The sequence below is a fragment of the Zingiber officinale genome, chromosome 11A (assembly GCF_018446385.1).
Source record: "Zingiber officinale cultivar Zhangliang chromosome 11A, Zo_v1.1, whole genome shotgun sequence".
Classification (NCBI taxonomy): domain Eukaryota; kingdom Viridiplantae; phylum Streptophyta; class Magnoliopsida; order Zingiberales; family Zingiberaceae; genus Zingiber; species Zingiber officinale.
Window position 1 is genome coordinate 54540860 of NC_056006.1, and position 7353 is coordinate 54548212.

Here is a 7353-nt window from a genome sequence, read left to right on the forward strand (position 1 = left end):
AAACATATGATATTTTGTTAGGTTGGAAGTTGGTTAACTTAAGTAACTTAGGGTTTGGAATAAAAGACCTAGGTATTATACCTATACCTCCTGATTTCCGGTTGATTGTGAATCGAATCGCCGTTCCATCTCTACTCATCACCTTCGCTGGTGTCGATCGGCTCTCGACCAAGCTCAGGTTTCCGATCAAGCACAAAAAGATCTCGGTGGAGTTGTGATTGGATGTGGAGTCCCTTGACCACCACACCGGCGGCACAACTACAGCTAGGGCGAGGGCTCCGACAGAGGAACGAGGAAAGGAAGGCAAGTACTCTGCAATATGATGGTATGAGATCCGCAAGGTAGAGGATAGGAGCTTGGAAGAGTTGATATGCTCACCGATTATGTTCAGCAGGTTGATTGAGATGCGATTTGGTGCTTCTGTGTTATCTCAATTTCACCTCGTGATTTTCATGATTTCTGCAAAAGATGAGAACATTTTTGATGGGATTTGAGTTGTACTGGTTTTTCCTCTCGTGAATTGAGTTCTGATTTGAGTTCTTTGGGTTTGAGTTGCGAATTGGTTCTTCCGATGGTGCTCATGTCTCCGCTTAAGAATTCGGTGAGATTCTGGTTTTGAAAGTGAGTTGTCACAAAGTTTTGCTATGATTTGTGATTGACATGAGTTTCAAATTGGTTTCCTCTTGTCGATCTGATCCTGCGATCCGGTTTCTGGTAGCCTTGGTTAGTTTTCTTTATGCCACTGGAAGCTTTGGAACAATTCGTTTGGATTTCTGTAGAGTTAGTTGATGACCTAGCTATATTCCGTTTGGATTCAGTGAACATTGTTTGGATCTAGAATTTGATATGGAATTTTATCTCTCGAGATTGTTCCGAGGATAGTGAATTTTGTTTAGGTTGTATCTATTTGTTTATTCTTTCTGTTATTGTACAGTTTTGATTCGTGAGGTTATTAGATGACCATGGAATTCAATGAGATTTGTTTTGTTATGCAGATAAGGTTGATTTGTTGGGAGTTAACTTTGGTGTTGTTTTGATTCGTGGGGAGTTAATTTTGATTGTGATTTCAGTTTCTTACGAGTCAGTTGCGATTTTTATGGAAGGATTTAGTAGACTATGAGTTTTATTTGGAGGTTTGAACGTGGATTTGTGCTGTGGTTGTTCCTGTTGCTGTGAGAAAATTGTGTTTTACAGCGGTCTTTTGAAATGGGCGATGGCTTTGGGATTTTCTATTGGGTTTGGTAGGTGTAAACACGGATTCAAAGTTGGTTCTTCTTTCTTCTGATGTTTTCATTGGTGTGCTGGAATTCCATATAAGATTCTTTAAAGGTATTGATTCGAGTTTTTTTTCTATTTTTATTTTGTTGCTTTGTTGCTAGAAGAATAGACAAGTATGGACTGTAGGTGTTATGAATTTATTATTCTCGACAGTAGAAATGTTGTGTGTTGAATTCTAGGAACAGAACTAAAAAAATATGGAGGATAGTATGCACTACCTGTGGAAAAACTATGCTAAATGCTATGAACTGAACTAGAGTTGACTATGATGCCTTGGTGGTTGATCGAATTCTAGATAAATATAGAGTGTGATGTGTCGATTTTGAGTTGTTCTTATGTGGTTCCGATGACTTTAGAATTCTGAATTTGGATTTATTTGGTTTCTTTCTAATTATTTTAGGTTGCTGTAGTTCAAGTTTTCCGGCTGGTTTTAATACTTTGAGATATACTCAAGTTTTTGGTTATACAAAAGATGAATTTTGTTTCAGTAGCTTGTTTACCTATGCATGAATTTGGCTCCGTTAAGGTTTCTGGGAAGTGATATGTTTAAGGAATGAATGAAGTATACAACTGTTATGAAACGAATATAGAAAGAATGACTGGAATATGCTATGAAATGAATGACTGGAATTGACTATGATATATTAACTATGTAGCTAATTGGATGTGTATGAGCATATGTGGTAGCAGTACGGGATGGGTGACCCGGGATGAGCTCCAGGGAGGGCCCATCCAAACTTGACTGATATGGTTAGCTTCGGCTATATAACTGGATGCATGTTCTCTATGAGGTACCTCTAGGTTCATGGGACTGTTGACTGGCTCTAATTGTGGTTACCGGATATGTGACATATTCACCTTATTAGCTACGTAGGAACACTGTTGCATGATATATCTTTCTTATGTCGTACTTGGTTGTGCTATGTTTTCTTTAAAAGGCTTCTAGTTTCTATTTCTACTACTTTATGGATATCTTCATACTCATATTGGTCTGTACTTGCTGGGTCGTAGACTCACCACATTTATATTACAGGTGAGGATGACTTCCAGGATATGCCAGAAGGCCCACGGACGAAGTAGACGAGGAGGCGGGATGGACGCATGGTACTGTCCGTTGTCCGGGAGGGCAGTGCATACTGGATCTACCAAGAGAGATTTTCGTTTCTTAGTCACTCGGGTGGGGAATGTTGAGGAGTTATTGTTCTTATCGATAAACATTTGTTGATACAATCTTGTCTATTGGTTATGATAGTTCCTTTATGGTTTGGCAATGTGATCATTCAAATCGTAGTTGTTGAGAGAGTTTGGTAAAAAAAAAAAAAAAAAAACTTGGGATGTTTCACTTATTCTCCCCTTTCTTTCTCACCTAAGGCCAGCGACATCAAGAGGCTTCAACCATCTTGTGGCCGGCGGGTTGCAAGGAAGAAAGAAGAACAAGAGGTGGTGTTCCTAGCTTTGATCCCTTGGTGGCCAAAAATCTTGGAAGAAAGAAGGACTTGGGTGATTTTTGCATCTTGGTAGATCGTCGACCACACAATGTCCAAGAGGAAGAGAAGAATACAGCAGAAGATCAAGAGATCTTTAAGCTGCATAGAAAGTTACAACTAGTTAATTGTTTTCGCTGTGTACTAGTTTATTTTTCCTTTGTATGGATCATGAAATACCAACACAAGAGGCTAGCGATCTTGTGTTTTGATTGAGGTCTCTATAGTTTAACCAAGGGTTTACTGTAAGGAATTTAAATATTCAATTTCTTTGAAAGGCTTTGACTAAGAAGTGGTGGATGATCCCATATCCAAGAAGGCCGAGTGCCTCGCCAATGACTTGGAAGCCAATCATTGAAATAGATATTTAATCAACTTCTGTAATATGGTTTAACTTCTGATCGACACATGGGTTGAACTTGGATTAATAATGTTAAGTTTCACTTGCAATCCAAGTTTAACTTCTGAAAAGCACATGAGTTGCTAGGAAAAATTCTGTGCTTGTACAAATTTTTGTACAGGGGAAACAGAACGAAATTCTGAGTAGCGCCAACAATTGGTATCAGAGCTAGTTTTTGACCTCTGTGTTTTTGGTTTTCGGTTAAATTATGCACTTGGTAGGAAATAGTAGGATGTGCAAATAGATTAACTCTGTGGTTACAGGCATCCTAGTTCCAACTATTATGACCCTATTGTGTTTGTGTGTGATTTGGACCCTCGAGCATGTTGATGGAATTTTATGTGTGTGCATGATTGTAATTATTAAATATAGTAAGAGCTGTATTAGTTTTGGGATTTTACATTCTGTTTGATCTAGATTATATGTACATTCTTTTATGGAATATAGGATCGATAAATGTAAAATTTTATTTTATCGCGGATCGTATCCTTACGAGGTGTGGTGCTATTTGAGGGCCAGAGGTGCAACGGCAAAGGAAGTAAGATAGACGTGACGACATGACCCGTTGGCGGTGGCTAGGGTTAGTGGCACACGGAGGCCAACTATGGATGAGGCCATAATAGTTGGAAAATTATTTTTCATATTTATTGCCTTTTATGCTATTTATATGTGTTGTGTGTGTGTGCATGTTAAAATTCTTCATTTTAAATAACTAAGTGGGAGAGGAATTATTTAAATTCCACTGTGTCCATTATTGGTTTGTAAGTGATGCATTCAAACTTGCGCGTTGGCTTTGAGTGTCTTCCTCCACATCGGATGAGTTTGTTTACGGATCACTAGATAAAACTCCCTTTACAGATGATTATAGGAAATTATTTAGGTTTGTGTGATCTTCTCCATCTGAAGGGGCACAATCCTATTTAATGGACTAAGTATCAAGTAATGGTATACACTTAGGCGTATTTAATAGTATCCTCCCCATCAGAGTCATTGTTATTATTTGTGTGACCGAAGAAAAATCAACTATTAATTTTATTTGTCATAAAGTTAGGTTGACGAGATAATAAAATTAATGGGAAATAGCCCCTCTTACAAATGTTTGAATTTGTATACGTCCACACTATCGTGACATACAAAATTCATGATGTTTTGAGGTGTTGGTGAATTTAAATGGTATTTTTTGAGGAATCAATATTATTTTAAATTCTAAAGTTTTGACCAAATATTTTGTGATTCTTAGGATTTCAAATGGCTTTCAATCCTCTTGCTGTTATATCGAAAGAAAATAAACTTACTAGTCCCAATTACATTGATTGGAAACAAAACTTGGACATTGTCTTAACTGCTGAAGGTTACAAGTTCGTACTTTTTGAGATCTGTCGAAGCCTGCCTAATAGCAATTCTAGCGAAGAGGAGATTGAGTATCATAAGAAATGGGTCATAGCAGATGAGATGGCGCGGTGTTACATTTTGACTTCTATGTCAAATGTGCTGCAACATCAACATCAGGCCATGCCTGCCGCTTATGACATGATGTGCAATCTCAAGGAACTCTTCGGACACCAGAATCGGGCTGCTAGGCAGGAGGCTATGTGAAACTTGATGACGACCACCATGACTGAGGGGACACCCGTAAGGGATCATATCCTCAAAATGATGACTCATTTGAATGAGATGGAAGTCCTTGGAGCAGAAATCGATGGGGAAACCCAGGTCGATATCATTCTCCATGTTAGTTAGAGCCCTAGAGCCAATCATTTGATGATTGTATGGACTCATGTATATCATATTCTTGTATATATATTAAGGCATTTGGTTTTTGGTTATTATGCTTATTTGTATTAGTGCCAGATAAAATAAGTATAGTAACGTCCTTGAGTAGAAGGTTCTTACCTATATCAATTGATTAGTTGAATCGATAGTGAGATGATATAGGGAACACTACTCTAAATTATTCCTAGTCGAGTATTAACATTCAGGGACAATGTTAATACAATAAGACTAGCATGTAGGTCAGCTCGATGACTTGATCTCACAAGTCATGGATATAGAGATATCAAGCTGACACATGAGTATGCATTAGAGAATGTATACTGAATGACCCGCCATGAGAAAGTATCATGGATCGTTATATGAGTGTCATATACTTTCTCATGTGGCTATTAGTATGACTATTAGTCCTTTGACCTGAAGTCACCATGGATCCCTACATAAGGAGTTATGTACTTTGGTTTCGTCAAACGTCACCCGTAACAGGGTGGACTATAAAGGCGATTACTGGGTATGTAACAAATTATGCAGAGAGATGTGAGTGATGTAGATGGGATCTATCCCTCCCATATGACGGGAGCGACATCAATATTCTTGATAAAGTAGACCACGAAGTGCATGGCCATGCCCAAATGAGTCAACATTAGATGTTGAGCTCATTTGATCGAGTGAGTCTACTTGGAGTTCAAGATTTAGATTGATTAGAGGATAACACGGTCTATGCCTCACATTGATCAATCTAGATGTCTAGGATAGAAGGACAATGTCACATATTGTGAGGAGTCACAATTAGTAGTCATAAGGTGATGTTGGATCTCAACATTCTTGTAACTTGGGTAGTAATGATGTATTGCTAGATACCGCTCATTACTTATGCTTCTAAATGAGTTTAGGGGCATTGCCAACGTTACAAGAACCTATTGGGTCACACACAAAGAACATGTGGATGGAGATTAGATTCATATGATGGACCAAGAGGATTAGATTCATTTGATGAATCAAATTGGATTAAGAGTAATCCAAATTGGGCTAATTGAGTTGGACTCAAGTTGATTCATGTATTCAATGAGTCTAATTTAGATTATGACTCATTAAATCAACTTAATTTAATGAATTAGATTCATTATATTAAGTTGGCTTGAATCATATGGTTGGATTAGATCAACCATGAGAGAGATTTGATCAAGTTTGACTTGATTTGAGAGGAAGAGAAAAAGTCATGTTTGACTTGACTTTTTGCCACATCACTAGTGAGTTGGCAAGATGTGGACCAATAGGATTGCTCCACATTATCAATGTGTGCCACCTCATCGAGGTTACAAGCCTCCATAGCATTTAATGTGGCCGACCCACATTAAATGAGGAGGTTACACTTATTGCCATGTCATTTAGTGAGGTGGCAAGATGTGGACTAATGGTGTTGATCCACATCATCCTAGAGTGCCACCTCATGGGGGTTACAACTCTTAATGGTCTCCACATTAATTGGAATTAATGTGGAGGTTACACCTCCTAGAGTGGCCGGCCACTTTGTGAATGAATGGGAATTCATTTTTCATTCATGTGGTGTATTCACTCTTCTTCTCCCTTGAGTGCTGTCTCTTCTCTCCATGGTGGTTGCCGTGAGGTTCCAAGAGTGGAGAGGGTGATTTGAGTTAATCCAAGAAGTCCAAGAAGAAAGGTAATACTTTAGAGGAGTGTATTGTATTCTCTTCCTTGCTTTCCTTTCTTCTTCCATTCCCATCCGAGAGCCCTAGAAAGTGCTAGCACACTTGGGGTCTCTCTTCTCCATCCTTGAGTGCTAGAGAGCACTCCTTGTTCGTGTGGATATCACTAGAGAAGTATCTACTTTGATACTTTGGAGATCCGACGTGTACCTTGGACGAGCGGGATAAGCGAAGGGCACGCTTCGAAGGTATAACCCTCATCTAGTGTAGATCTAACGGTTTTATAAACTCGTACAAGAAAAAGGTTTTTCAAAAATTTTGTTTACGAATCTTTGCACGAGATCCATGGCTTTGGGTGACTCGGGGTTTCCGCGACGCGAAAAAGCAGTTTTCGCGGCCCGAAGAATCCAACAGTGGTATCAGAGCCACGTGCAAAGACTTGCATGAGTTCGTTTGTATTTTTATGAAAAATATACCTTCTGTGATTTTCTTTAAAAATTGAGTTTTTAGAGTTTTTATGAGTAATTTTTCCGTAGAAGCGAAGCACAAGTGTCTCGGCACTTGTAGGCTTCGGCTACCGGAAAGTTTTCTTTTAAACGACTTCGTTTTGCCCCAAATCCGTTTGGGACAGCGGGGTCGGGTGCCATTAGATCGCAAAGGAGCAACTCACGATGGTTAGATCGTGGGTAGGGGCATTGCCCCTAACCCCGCAAGGGAATTTGCTTCGCGATTTCACCCGAAATCGCTAAAAACG

General features: G+C 39.0%; 1 long non-coding RNA gene across 1 annotated transcript; it reads left to right on the forward strand.

Moving 5' to 3' along the window:
- The first annotated feature begins 248 nt into the window (after positions 1-248).
- On the forward strand, positions 249-2543 carry LOC122032056. Its single transcript, XR_006125945.1, has 2 exons — positions 249-394; positions 2312-2543. It is a non-coding gene; the product is annotated as an uncharacterized LOC122032056 (long non-coding RNA).
- The last annotated feature ends 4810 nt before the right edge of the window (positions 2544-7353 follow it).